Here is a 15,044-nt window from a genome sequence, read left to right on the forward strand (position 1 = left end):
ACATTCCCAGCCCTGTTTTGAATTTTTGAACTAGCAGTGTTCAAAGTTCACCCGTGGTGGAGAAGGAGATTGTATAGAGATGCTTCTGAGTATGGAGAGGAAATATACTAAATTTCCAGTGGAAGTAAAGATCATGTTCCAGCTATAGAAATGACTTTATTACTAGACTTCCCAGGTGCCAACTCCTTTGCAGTTTATCTAGACTCCTCTACCACCATCTTGTTCTTGCTGTTCATAGCCCACCTCCTTGTCCCCTGTTCCTTGGAGCTGTTTAGTGCACATTTTTAATCTCTGCTGCATACCAGTCTGTTTGCTTGTTTGTTTTTGTTTTTGGTGTTGGTGTTGGAGCTTGAACTCAGGGCCTAATTGCTGTTCCTTAGCATTTTGGCTCAAGCTGTTGCTCTCCCACTTGAGCCACAGCTCCACTTCTGATCTCTTTGCTAGTTAATTGATGTAACTGTCTTACAGACTTTCTGGCCCCAACTGGCTTTGAATGGTGATCCTCAGGTCCCAGCCTCTTGAGCAGCTAGGATCACAGGCATGAAGACACTGGCACTTAGCTTCTGGCTGTGTTTTTCACCAGACACTTTTGCCCTTGATCCAAACTCTGAGTTCTAGGGTGCAATGAACAGGTCAGGCATGACACCTTGTTTTGCAAGGACTTACAGGATAGTGTGTGTGTGTACGTGTGTGTGCACTATTCTTTCATACCAGTGTAGCAAGATCACATTAAAACGTGTTGTTTTTGTTGATATTAAATATCATACATTAAGAGGATTTAAAGAAAAGTAGTATATTTTTTTTATCCATGCAGCATTGCACTATCAGTATTGCAAGAAAGAAGGACCTGGCTTTCAGCCTTATTGTTTTGCAAGCAGTTTCTTGAGCCAACCTTTTGGTTTTGTTTTATTGGAAGGGTTTTAATAATCATGTCACAGTTAACACTCTTCATAACAAAGGCACAGTTTTGTTATTTCTATAAAAGCCTTAATTGGTGCATGTGCTTATCAAGTAAGGCCCCCAAACAGTGAAAGTAAATGGCATGCCCTTCGCTTACTGCCACTTCTTTTCCACTGAGCTCCTGCAAGCGTTGGCAGGCTGACCTTATTTTGCAACCAGACCCACTTTGTCTGTGACCTTGGGGAAATCTATTAGCCTCTCCTATTCCTTATCTGTAAAACCAGGATAAACATACCTATCTTATTGTGACTAAATGAAAGAAGGTGTACAAAGCCTCCTTTGTATATAGTAGTAAATGCTACTGAGGAAATAGATAAATAGAAAGTGCTCAATCACATTAGCAGTTACCACTACGAATATAACATTCTCTATGAAGAATATGGTTTCCAGAGATGATCATCATTTAAAATATTTTCCCCTCTGAGTTTTGCTTGTTTTGCTCTTTGTTAAAGATAAGAAGAAAAAAAATATTATAGATCCAATGCAAATGGATGAATAGATTGCTGAACATGCCCACCAACAAAGGGGAAAGTATTGTTCCTAGGATTTTATCTGTTTCTTGGATCACTGCTAGATAGAATTTGCGTGTCAACTAATTAGGTTTCAGGTGAGAGTAGAGATTTCTAGTGAGAGAGACTGGCTATGGAGTAGTAGTGTAATAGGGGCAGAGCTTCTAATGTGTTTGTAGATGGAGCACACTCAGATAACCAACCCATCAGGGGCTGATGGACCTATCTGTCTCTGATCTTTATAATTTGTTACTTTTAAATATCTATCCATACAGCATTAAGCTGCCATTTAGATTTGTGTCTTGTCTTTGTGTGCTGTGTGATAGGAAGTCTTCACAGTCCAGTGATTTGAGTAAGTTCTGTAAAACTGAGAGCTAGTCCTGGGCTGCGGAGAAGGGCCATAGGCCCTTGCACCCTCTGCCATGAGCAATGGGTGGGTTTTTCTCTCTATGACTACAGTGAGAAAAGGAAGCTTGTCTGTCTTTCCTAAAGTATCTTCTACACTAGTAATTGTTATAGCTTGGCTCTTCCTTTTTTTTTTTTTCGTCATCCCGGGCTTGAACTCTAGGCCTAGGCACTGTCCCTGAACTCTTTTGCTCAAAGATAGTTTCCTACTGCTGTGAGCCACAGTGTTACTTCAGTTTTTCTGGTGGCTAATTGGAGATAATTGTCTCACAGACTTTCCTGCGCAAGCTGCCTTTGAACCAGGATCCTCAGATCTCAGTTTCCTGAGTAGCTAAAATGACAGGTGTGAGCTACTAACACCCAGCTGCCTGGATCTATCATTGTTCATTCATTTTACTCTGTGTCCTAATTTTTTAAACTGGGCTGGGAATGCTGTGTTAAGATTTTAGTAAAACAAACAAACAAACATGTGAGCAGACTATCTGAATACTTGAATTTTGTATCTGTGAAAGTATCTTCATGAAGATACAGAGATTTAAGAACTCTTAGATACCCTTGCTGCCTTTTTTTTTTCTTTTGGAAAAAAGTGACTGTAAGATGTGGATGGTCTATGTTTCAACTCCCCAGAAGTCTGTTCACCTGACTGTAATTTTGGTATGGCTACAACTCATACCTACCTTGTACTGGTCAAACTTTGCTGCCTCAGCAGTGCTGGGGCTGGGACCTGGCTTTCTATTTACTGTTCTTCAGCCCTCATGAGCTGCTTTGGGATGGATGTGGGTGCAGCAGAGAACTGGTGCCTTTCACTGACCACTGAATGTGGAGTCCCAAGAATCAGTTTCATTCTTCCCAAGTGCATCATTGTAATGGTTCAGAAGGGATGAGCTCTAATCTTCTTGCTTGTGCACTTGGAAAGACAGAGATTTAGGAAACCCATTTTGGGTATTCATTGCTAAGAGTTTAGTTTACTCTGGGATCTCAGTAGCCATTTAATTATGTGCAGCAAAGGTAAAAGTATTATAAAGAAATTAAATGGCACAAAAGATGGAGATCTGCATTTGGGACAAACACCTTGCTGTCCTCTGATCCTCACAACCAACCCTCAAGCACACCACACATGGAAGTCCTCCATCTCTTCCTTGGAGAGCCAGAACTTCCCACAAGGTTCCTTGGGAACAGAGTCATTGGACATTGTTTTTGTCCAGTTATATGCATCTTTAGTTCATTTTGCTAAAGAACATAAACTGATGTGTAATTTGAGCAGCAGAGAAGAAAAAGGTGTTCTGGAAGAGTCATACTTTACTGAACAATTCATACTTTACTAAGCAATAAACTCCCACTGTGAACAGAGTTGTGCAATAATTTGGAAACTAAAAGAAGAAAATTGCAACTGGATTATGTAAATGCTGAAATCTTCTCCTAGATTCTGCTTCTGAGCAAAGTCTACTTCTGTCTGTCAGCCTCAGAAGAAGGGAAAGGAGGGGAGAGCTGTGCCAGCATCTGACTTTCTTGGTTTCCAGGGTGCCCGCATGTTCCTGGGTTGCTAGATAGAATCATGACAACAGTGATCAGACAGCCATGCATGGGCTGACTCCAAGAGAGAGGAATGAACATCTCAGCATCATTAGTGATAGATACAAATATGCAGCGTCATTAAGTGGAGAGTAGATGTGTAAGACAACGTCCCTGTGAAGATATGAAAAATGCATAGTCAGGAGTCAGAGAGGTTCACTGTGCTGGTGGTCTGCTGGGCACAGGGCTTCTAATTGAGATTCAGACTTAGGAAGGAAAACCAATTCATCTTTGAGAGCTACTTTGAGCATCTGCATTTGTGACACTTTATGGTAAAAGCAAATGGTCTACTACACAAAAAGGAAATCTTACAGCATCTCCATTTTATTTTTAAGGAAACATGATGAATTCCCTTTTCTAAGTATATAAATTTGTGACAGGGAGATAGGGGATGGCAATTGGTTTTTAATCGAGTCCCATTGAAGTTGCATTTGACTCTGCATGTACTCTTCTGACTGAAAGCCATCAAAGTCTAATAGTTACCCTGCTTGAGTTTTGTATTTTCCTTAAAGCAGATACAAATGAGGATGATCACATGTGCTAGTTACCAATTTATACTACAGTTGTGTGCAAGAGTAGTGAATGGCATTTGTGGGTAGGTTGTAAGCATTTTAAGTGATAAATTCAGTGGGTGTTATGAATTTCCTTTTCTTAAAGCAAGAATTGGATGTCAGCACAGACATGGACATTCAGCCTAAGTCATCTGGCAGCATTATAATAAATACAATGTGTACAAATGACCATCAGAATTGTGCTTTTCTTATGATATCTTAACAAGCCTGGCAGATCAATTTTGTTCATTTCTAAACAACTTTAAGCTTATACAGTCAGCCTTAAAGTAATCAGCACTGGTGCTCTTTGACATCAGTGATGTGAATGGAAACCTAACTCTGCTTCTAATTTGCTATATGCTCTTGAATGTGTGGTTTGAATTTTCTGGCCTCAGAGATCCTAAAAAGTGAAAAGTTGGATTCAGTCAGCATTTCACAACATTTTTATTTACTTATTTTAAATTCATTTTTAAATTTAATTTTATTGTCAAGGTATAATGTACAGAGGGGTTTACAGTTACATATATAAGGTAGTGAGTACATTTCTTTTCAAACTTGTTACCTCCCCCCCTCTCCCACCCTCCCTCTTTCCAATCTCCCCCCCCAGCCCAAGTTGTACAGTTGGTTTATAACAAATTGCCTTGTGAGTATCACTGTTTGCCCTTTGTCTCTCCATTTTGATGTTCCCCTTCCCTTCCCTAATTCAGATAAATATATGTACAATACCCACCAAAATCAAATATAGTGACAACAGGGGCTAAACTATAGGAAAGAAAGAAATAATTTTACCTAGTACATTAAAAATAACAACAGTAATAAAAATCACTTGTTTCCATATCTTGGAGTTCATATTGCTTAGCATCGTCTTATATGATCGTATATGCATAGTCGTTGAGCTATTGTGTTCCTCTGCTAGGACTATCCTAGATATATACTAATTATAACCAATGAGGGAAAACATAGAGTCTATGTGTCTTTGTGTCTGGCTCACTTAGTATGCTTTTTTCAAAGTTTTTCCATTTCATTATGAATGGAGCAATGTCATTCTTTCTGATAGAAGCATAGAATTCCATTGTGCATGTATACCACATTTTCTTGATCCATAAAGCCACAATCCTTTTCATAAAAATAAAATTAGTGGGCCACACATGGTGGCGCATGCCTGTAATTACTCCCAGCTACTCAGGAGGCGTAATTGGGGAGGATTATGGTCAATCTGAACAAAATGTCCATGAGACCACCATATCAATCAATAAACTAGGTATAGTGTTTCCTGCCTGTAGTCCTAGCTATTCTAGGAGGCTCATGGTCTGAGAGTGGCTCAGGTTAGAAATATAGACCCTATCCAAAAAAGAATGGAAGGGTTAAGGACATGGCTCAAGTGGTAGAACACCTGCCTAGCAAGTACTAGACCTATGGCCCTGGGGGGAATAAAAAGTTCTTTTATTCTTCTAGTGGCAATTTCCTGAATTTTATTATCTCTGATGTTCCTCCTCCCTCTTGCACCTTTTTATTCTAGGCAAATCCTGGACTAGAAATCAGTGGAGCAGATTTTTATGTCACTTTGTGAATAGTTGCAGCTCAATTTTTCCTGAGGTTGGGTCTTCCGGAACTTACCTCACTCACACCTCGAGTCATGCTTTGAGCAACCCTGTGAACATGTCCCACCCTAAATGGCCCAGTCACATTCCGCATTTCCAGGGTGCAGAATTCATAGTAGGCCACTTGATATCCTATGTGCAGTTGGCTACATTGGTCAGGGTGAGGGTGTTCTTGCACTTATTTCCTAAGTCACTACCAGCATTTCTTAAAAAAAACAAAACAACTAAAAATGTACATTATAAAAAAAAGACTGCTATTTCATCAAACTTGTGTTTCAGTTTTCTGTCTGTGCTTATGTGCATGCGCTTTGGACAGCTCAAGCAAGAAGTCAGTTTCTAATGTGGGTCTTAGACAAAAACTTATTTTTGTCAGTAGGAACTCACCTCTCCCCTCTTTTGATACAATCACAGGTGTGTACTAGAAATACGTACACTACTACACAATAAAAGTCATTCTATGCAAGCATCACTTCTGTTCTGTAATTATTAATGCTGTATCAAATATAAGGTGCTGGACTGTACCATGAGAAAATAACCATCAATCAACATCAGCTAGGTGTGATAGTGCACCTGTAACCACAGGACTTCTGGAGGCTGAAGGAGAATCATGAGTTTGAAGTCTGCCTGGGTTGCCTAATTGACTTTGTTACAAAGAAACCAAGGATGAGGGATTTGACTCAAGAATGGAGTTCTTGTCTAGCACAAATGAGGCCCCCATCCTCAATCCCCAGCACCACCCATACACACTTAAGAGTTAATTCTGGAGTTGTATTAACTTAAAAGAAAACATGCCTGCTGTTATTATGGATGTTATGTTTGGATGTATAAAAATCACAACACTGTCAGATAAGATTTCAGGTGTAAGTTTTTGTTTTTTGTTTTTTTTTTTTTAGGGATCATGCTACTATTTTAGTCAAATTCTACTTATTTCTTTTTTTGTTTTGTTTTGAATAATTATTTATTGTCAAAGTGATGCACAGAGTACAAACAATACTTTTGTTTTTCTAGGGATGATTCATAAAACAATATTGCAAGTTTGCTTTCATGTCCCTCTGCACTTAAAATACACAAATGAGTTGAATAAAATGTTTTATTTCTTTTCCTCTTCCTTCCTTCTTTCCTTCCTTCTTTCCTTCCTTCCTTCCTTCCTTCCTTCCTTCCTTCCTTCCTTCCTTTCTTTCTTTCTTATTGGTAGCTTACTCATAATTTTTAACTTAATGTTTAGTTAATCACTTTGCAGTATTTTCCAATGCATTTAATGTGGAGAAAGTGTGTTTAAGAATGGCTAATTTCAAGGCACAAACTGTGCTGGAGATCCTACTGGGGCTACAGCTGGGAGGAAGTTGTCAGCCCTGGAGTCCTCTCTCCAGGGAGGAGGGAACTGCAGAACACAGCAGAGGTGTTTGGAACTGTCATGGTGGAAGCAGTTTTTCACTTCCCTTGCAGGCTGTCTTCCTTCAGTTTACTTGAAGTCAAAAAGGGAACGAAGGGTTATACGAATCCCCTTTACAAGGCTCTTCTGCAGCCCTAGAAAGCTCAGGACAGAATTGCGCTGTGCACCTTCCTTCAAGAGAATCAGCAATGTTGCATCTGAAGCTGGGCAGAATTTTGTTTCTAATAGCTGGTTGTTTGGGATAGAAGTTGCTTACTGTTTTGAGTTTTCTTCTGAGGTGGTTTTAGAACTATTGCCTTATCCGTTTATGTAAAAGAGTGAACAGAATGTGAAGTGAGACTTTTTAGGTGCTTACCCATGCAGACATCAATGTGCCAGGCTGCTAACTAGCACACTTTCCTAGCAGAGTTAAATTCATCAGGTGATTTCAGCAGTAATGCTCTTTTTTACCTGGAGCACCCTCCAGTTTTGTGTTTTGAAAATAGCCTTGTTTTTTGTGTCAAATTCATTCCTTTAGGTTTAATTGTAATATTAATCTAGCTGGTGTATTTTGACTATTTCCTTATGATGATTTGTGACTCAGTAGACACTCGGGGTTGGCCTGAGGGGCACAAAAAGGCAAGGGCAGTATGCTGTGCCAGAGGAGGGCTGTTCCCTGGGGCCTGCTGCTTTACCCTCTTGCTCCATTTCCCGGCTGTCTACAGACAAGCAGGAGTACTGTGCCACCTGCTTGGCTGTGTCTCAGTGTGCATTACCTGGAGCCATCATAAGAGGCATTTGCCAGCCATAGCATTGTAGCCCTATGTATCTCAGGAATCATCCAACACAGTCATTTCCCACTGCAACCACTAAACTGTCAAGGATGGCATTCATTTCTGTTTCTGGTCAAAGTAGAACTTGGAGTTGGATTTGCAAGGTTCATTTTTTATCTAGTAATTTTTCTTTCCATGAGGAGTTAATGCAAAGATATTCATAGTTTGGGGCTTTCCATGAACCAACCATCTTTTTCAATATGGCCTTCAACTTCTTTTTCTGTTCCTGGGACTTGGGAGTAACCTGTGATGTCCTGTCTGTTTCTACTTTGTTTTCTAGATTTTCCTCCTGTCTTTTTCATTTTCTCAGACCAAACAGCAGATTGTCAAGAGCTTCCTCTAAACCAAACAAGTCAGGCATTTCACTGACTTGTGCAGATGGATCCTTCTAGTCTTTATCTTGGTAGTTCTTTCCATCTTTCAGAGTGTTCATTTCTTTTCCTCAGCATTGCACACCTGCTCTGCCATCCTCTCTTCAACCTAAACTCTTTACAATTTTTAGAAACATATTATTCATTCTTCCCTGTTACCTTCTGTGATATGGTTGAGAGTAGTTAAGGCTAAGGGTCAGCTACTAAAAGCTTTTCCTTTCTAATGAATGTGTTCCCTGGCAAGGAGCTTTTGAAACCATTGCCTCAAGACTCTCACTTCCTTTGTTAGCTCTTCTGTTTACTGGTAGGAACTTAAATTTAGTGTCTTCTGTTTGGTATCTTCATGTTGGCCCTTAATTCTTTAAGGACTACCACACACTTCTCCAATGATACCTCTAATCCCCCTCACCAGTGCTGTTACAAAAACTACAGAAACAGATAGCACATGAGCCCTGCTGTGTTTCCTGACCTGGAGTTCTCAGTGGGCAACTTGGAGTCACTAGGGTTCCTGGAGGAACCAGTGGAGGAACAGAACAATTGTGCTCACAGGAGCACAATATTACTCTTGAAAATTAAATGGTAAGAAATCTTTCTTCTTTTCACTCCTTTATAACCATTACCTCTATCCCCCAAAATTTCAACAAGCTCTTTTAATCCTGAGGGACATTCCCCTTTAAGTTGCTTGCACATCTTCAACATGGTCGCCACGTATTTATTCCATCAGTCATGTACTTGTCAGTAGTGTGAGTCTCAAGTTAATTTCTTCCATCTGAAGTCTACGAAAATGATGTTTTATCCATAAATTTAAATGAAGAAATTTCTCTGCAAAGGTTGCATGCATTTTTACCTGCTGCAGTCTTTGATCCATATCACAGAGAATTACTTATGAAGCTAAGAAAAAATTATTTTTAAATTGTACTTGAATAATTAATATAACATGGATTCCTCTCTTTGACAAGCTTAAATACATTAGTAAGCTGGTGCTTCATTCCATAATCTTGAGAACCTGCAAAGTTTATTTCAGTACCAGGGACAATGAAGATATGAGAACCAGTAATTAATTAGCTATGTGATTTATACTGTAATACAGTTGTATCAAATGGGGTTCAGATTTTCCTCACTTCGTCAGCAATATGCAAAGAGGCATTCTTCTTCTTGAAACTTTGTCTTGCTCTTTAATATCCTTGCCTCAGACATTTCTGCCCTGACCTACCAGCAAGAGCACCTACTACCTGGACAGACTCTCAGCTCTCATTGGTTCATTATCCACTTCTCAGATTTGTTTTTCCAGTTTCAGTACCAGTATTTCTCCTTCCCAGCCACCATTCCCAGCCTCTGGGTCATGAAACACAAACCGCTTCCTAACTAGGTTGAAATTGCATTTTTTTTTCAGTGTCACTCCAGCTTCTGTTTGAATTGTTCTTTTAAATTGGTAAATAGCTTGTGCATCTTGAAAGGTGGGCCACTGTCTGGGAATTAGTGTAGAATGTAGGGTAGTCTTTAGGGTAGTAGTTAGTTTGTGCTAGACTTGATGTTGTGCTTTTTTTCAGTGAAATTGATAATGTGTCATAATTTTTCTAACTCTCAGGAACAACTGTAGGAATTATTTTGCTTCGGGATAAAGGAAGTAATGCTTGTGTTCAACTTCCCTGCTGTTTGGGGAACCTTGGGGGTGGTGTGGTATGTGTGTTTGTGTGTGTGTATTGTAATTGAGATGTAGGACTTATAACATTCTTTAATTTGGGTGGGGATTATAACCTTAAATTTAAGAATGATAGTATTAAAGAAGACTTGAGGGAATTTAAAAGGCAGATCCTGTTTCTTTCCCTTAAAACTAGACTTCTTAGGGAAGTTGCTAAGTGAGGAGGTAGGGAGAAGAGAATGACTTCGGCTATAAGATGGAGCTGAGTACTGTTCTTTAGCTTATTAGTTGTGGGAAGGACATCAGAGTGGAATCTAAAATGACAAGTCTTTAATTTTGATGACTAAATTCTTTGATGAATAAATATCAGTAACCATGTGCATGGTTACTAATATATTCTAGTTCATGTGGTTCATTTTGCTTCTTCTGTAAAGACTGAGGTATAGAAGACACTTTGTGATGATTTGTGGGGGATGGGTAATGTGCTAGAGAAGGAACTTGAATTGCATTATGGACTAGTTATACTAGATGTCTGTTGTCAGTGATTATTTTCTTATTGTAGGACTCCTACTGGATCTTCCTGGCAGAACGGAGACATGTGTACTGTCTGCCTTCACAGGAAGTGCTTCCCCGGTGTTGTCCACACAGGAAGTCCTTTCTTCCTGACTGCTGTGCACACAGGAAGTCTTCCTTGACTATTGCTCATACAGGAAGTCCTCCCAAGAGCTAATGAGCACTCTTCTGCTTACTTCATGCCACTCATGTAGGCAGGCCAAGGATTCTGCTAATCCTCTCCCTATTTGTTTCCCACTGACTTTGCTTTCCAGCATTTTGGGCATACAGACTAAGACTAACTAAACGTTATCAAGGAAACCGAATTAACTTAGTTTTCTTGCCCTGTTTACCTAACATAATCTGTTGAAAGGCTGGGATATATCAGGCACTATGGAGGATGAATGGGTGTGTAACTGTGGTCATTACCACTAGATTCCCTAATTAGGCTACATGTGGTAAAACTAGCTGTAAGCCTTATCTATAGGGGTTTTTTCAAATTTAATGGCAGGGATTTTGAGAACCAAAATGTAAAAGGACAACCAGGGGTGAAAACAGATTTTAGTGAAATCATTCCTTTGTAAGTTTCTTTTGTTTCTTTAAGCCTACCATTCATGCTGTTCTGGCACAAACTGCACCGTGTAATTGCTTTAAATTGATCAAGTTCTCAAGCTGAAGATAAAGACTTGTCAGAGTTTGCAAACTCTGATGGTCAAACTGTATGCTGTAGCTTGTAAATTGGACAGAATTCATTCATTTTTTAAAAAATTGTGCATTAGATCCATTTTTTACTTATTTTTTATTAAATTTATACTTGCTTATTTGCAGTGCTCGGGGTTTAACTCAGAGCTCGATTCAAACTAGATAAGTACTGTGTCGTGGGCTACCTCCCCACTCCTCATTTTTCTAGATAGAGTCTGACTCTGTAGCTCAAGTTGTCCTTGAAATCAGATCAGGCTGGCCTCCAACTTATGATCAGAAGCTTCTGCTCCTGCCTCCTGAGAGCTGGAATAGAAACTGTGTTATACCCTACTAAATTTAATTTCAATTGCTACATAAAAGTTACACATTAAAGTTAGATATGTTAATAGAGTAACATGATGTTTTGGTATATGTATGTGTTGTGCAACATTTAAATCAGGTTGAACTGTCTCAGACATTTATCATTACTTTATGTTGAAAATTTTCAAAATTCTCTAAGATTTTGAAATGTACAGTAGTTCACTATCATTTTAAAATGCATCTGTTCATGTAGAATTGCACACCAGAATGGCTGACTCTTGTCTATCTTTGATTAACCTTTCCCCATCTCTCCATTTCTGCAACTTTTCCCGGCCTCTGTTGACCACTATTCTGGTCTTAACTTCTATGAGATCAGCCTTTTCAGATTCCACATGAGTGGAATCATGAGTGGGAGTGGTATTGGACTTTGTGCCTGGATTATTTCACTTTCATAATGACTTTGGGTCCATCCATTGCCCTAATGCTGTCACAAATGACAGGATTTCATTCTTCTTTGTTTCTGAATAATATTCCACTGTGTCTGTGTACCACGGTTTCCTCATTCATCCATCAGTTGAGGGACACTTAGGTTGTTTCCATTTCTTGGCCAGTGTGAGTAGTGTTACAATAGACATAGGGGTACAGATGTCTCTTGGTCAGATTGACCTTATTGCCTTTGGAAATAAATTCCTACGCATGGGATTGTTGGATCATATGATAGCTCTGTATTATCCAGTTTTTGTTTTGACACTGAGTTTTACTATGTAGCACTGACTTACTTTGAAATCATGGTCATCTTGCCTCAGCTGGGATGGGAGATATCCACCACCATATTTGGTTCTATTTTCAAGTTTTTGAGGAACTTCCATGCTGTTTTGCAGAGGGATTGTCCAAATTTATTCTTTTACTTTTGTCTTCTTCCTTTGTGTGTGTGTAGTTGAGAGGATTGCACTCCAAATCTCAAACCTGCTAAGCTTTACCACTGTACTATTTCAAAATACCCAGCCCCTCAGAATTTGTTCTTTGATAGAAAGATTTATGAGGTAGAATTTCTAAACCAATGCTTCTTAAAGCTAACCTTTTTTTCCCCTTTTAAGGCACTCACCAACTGTGTGCTCATTAAATGAACTCAGAGGCACCTTTTATGTTCTTAGCATAGCTACCAATGGTATTAAGTTACATTTCAGAAAAGCTTCAGTTTGGTAATTAGATTGAAATAAGGATGAGCAGAGCAAAGGAAGGGAGGGGAACAGGACATTTTTGTTGTGGAAGGAAGGGGGTTTGGAGTGCCATTTATTGTAGTTTTAGAAGGTTCTGGCTTTGATATCTAGCAGTTGTGGATTCAAATTCCAGCCCTGCCTCCAACTAGTATGAAACCTTAACACATTCATGTGTCTTGAGACTCACTTTCTCGATCTACAGATGGGAGAACAATGATATAACTGTTTCTTTGTTTTCTGTAAGGCAGTGCATATAAAGCACTCACAGCAGCAAATAGGCAGCTATTCATACTGTTGTTACTAATACCATTTAAACTATAATCAACCCATTCTAAATAATTTGAAGTAAACATTTTATTGGATTTGAATTTTCTCCTTTAAATATGTGTGTAGTCCTTGTCAGAGCTTGTTTTTAGATTGAGTTCTAGAAAATTAATCTTTGATTTAAAATTTTCTCCACCAGAAAAAAAATGACAACTAAAGATACCTCAGTTTTATTCCAAGCATCTTCCTCTGTCTACAGACAGGTCTGAGAAACAGCAAATCCTTAAATTTTAATTTTCTTAAGGAGCCCCTTCTCCATCCTCTAATGAGAATACTGGAGGATTTCATTCCCTCCTAGAACAGACCAGTGGGAAGCAGAAAGGTACAGTCTCCCCATCTGCTTGGCACAGTGAGAAAGTATTACTGTAATAAATATGGATGCTTGTCAGTTATATATTAAATCAACTGTATAAATTCAGAAGTATAAGTTATGGGTCTAGTTCTCCTGTCAAAAATAAATACATAAATAAAAACCTACTACTTTCATGTCCAAATAATCTGGAAATAAATCATACCCCAAACATTTCTTTCAATCTTGCAAGTACACTCCCTTTGCTACCCCAGACAAAGGAGAGGTTAGAGTAGATACAGGTTTGGGATGCAGTCTTTGGAATATCCAATGGTACATTTGCTTTTTGTGTTGATGTAATCCAACAGAGCTGTAGGATGAGAGACAGATATGTTCCATAGGGCTTCTCAATTTCTCCAAGTATCAAATATCATATTATTGAATCCAGGACTCAAGAATTCTGGGTAAATAACTCTACCACTGAGGTATGCAGGTCCTGGGGACAACCTCATTCTCCAGCAGCTGTACTCAACATCCTGAGTCCTACTGTGAATGTCAGTGTGCATTGTGCCTTGAATATTGTGAATATTGTCTTTTTTAAAAAAATATTTCTTTCTTTCTTTATTTTTTTTTGGCCAGTCCTGGAGCTTGGGATCTGGGCCTGAGCGCTGTCACTGGCTTTTTTTATTTTGCTCAAGGCTAGCATTCTGCCACTTGAGCCACAGCGCCACTTCTGGCCATTTTCTGTATATGTGGTTCTGGGGAATTGAACCCAGTGGCTTCATGTACAGGAGGCAAGCACTCTTGCCACTAGGCCATATCCCCAGCCTGAATATTGTCTTTGACACTATTCAAAAGATATTTAAGAGACAAGTCAGCTTTATCTAGTTCTATCTAGAGCTGTTCTGTGTGTCAGTCAGAGGCTTCAGGCAATGAGGTCAGTGTGAGCTAAATCCCATTAGGAGAAGGGCAGGAGGATTGTGCAAACGCAGGCAAAGATGGAGTGCCTGCAAAGAAGGAATACAGGCCTTGTGTGGTGCTGCTGAGCAACTGAAGTTGCCAGCTTTGCCAGAGCTAAGAACATGGCCTATTTCCACTCACTAAAGGCACAAATTACACAGATTGGTTAGATGTGGTCTCTGGTGGGGCATTTCTGTCTTTTGAATTGAGCAGTACTATTGTTCCTGGTTCAAGTTCAGCTTTTAGTTAAGAACATTCCCACACTGACAAAATATTTATTAACCCTTCTTGCTACTCTCCTTCTAAGTGAAAATCTCTTAAGAGAGTAAACTTTGATGATATCTTATAAAGGACACTGGGCACTAGGAGGAAGAATCCAAACATGTAAGAACAGAAAAATGTCTACTGCTGTGAATGATATACTGTGAGATTACAATGACCAGGGCAGAAATGTGATGAAGAACTAGGAGCCTATAGTGGGCAGCTGAATTTGTGGCGAAGTAAATAAGGATGTGTTTTTATTACAAGGGGTCAGCTTGTCAAACTTTTCCTTATGTGATTTAACTTTTCCTACCCCATGCCCAATTTTCTTAGCTGTGATAGTAGAAGTCACGCTATGAGATTTGAAGTGTGTTAGATGATTACTAATATGTGATGTCCTTGGTATAGTATATTTGTTTATTTAGAAAAATGGGAGCTGCCATTCCTGTCCTGTTGGTCACTTGCTGTGAGAATACTTTGGGTTGAGCTCTCCCATCCCAAGCTGAGCCACTTAGCTTCCTCAAAAGTCACATGTGTGACATAGGGTCAGAGAGAATTATCGGGTGTGGGTACAATTTCAGACATTCTTCCTGAATGGCTGCTGACTATAAACCACACTC

General features: G+C 39.3%; 1 protein-coding gene across 7 annotated transcripts in view; it reads left to right on the plus strand.

The window, feature by feature from the left end:
- The window catches only part of Rbms1 (RNA binding motif single stranded interacting protein 1), a 229,002-nt gene that overhangs the window by 112,344 nt on the left and 101,614 nt on the right, over positions 1-15,044 (plus strand). The gene's annotated exons all lie outside the window — the stretch shown is intronic.

This window comes from Perognathus longimembris, chromosome 4 (assembly GCF_023159225.1).
Source record: "Perognathus longimembris pacificus isolate PPM17 chromosome 4, ASM2315922v1, whole genome shotgun sequence".
NCBI lineage: Eukaryota > Metazoa > Chordata > Mammalia > Rodentia > Heteromyidae > Perognathus > Perognathus longimembris.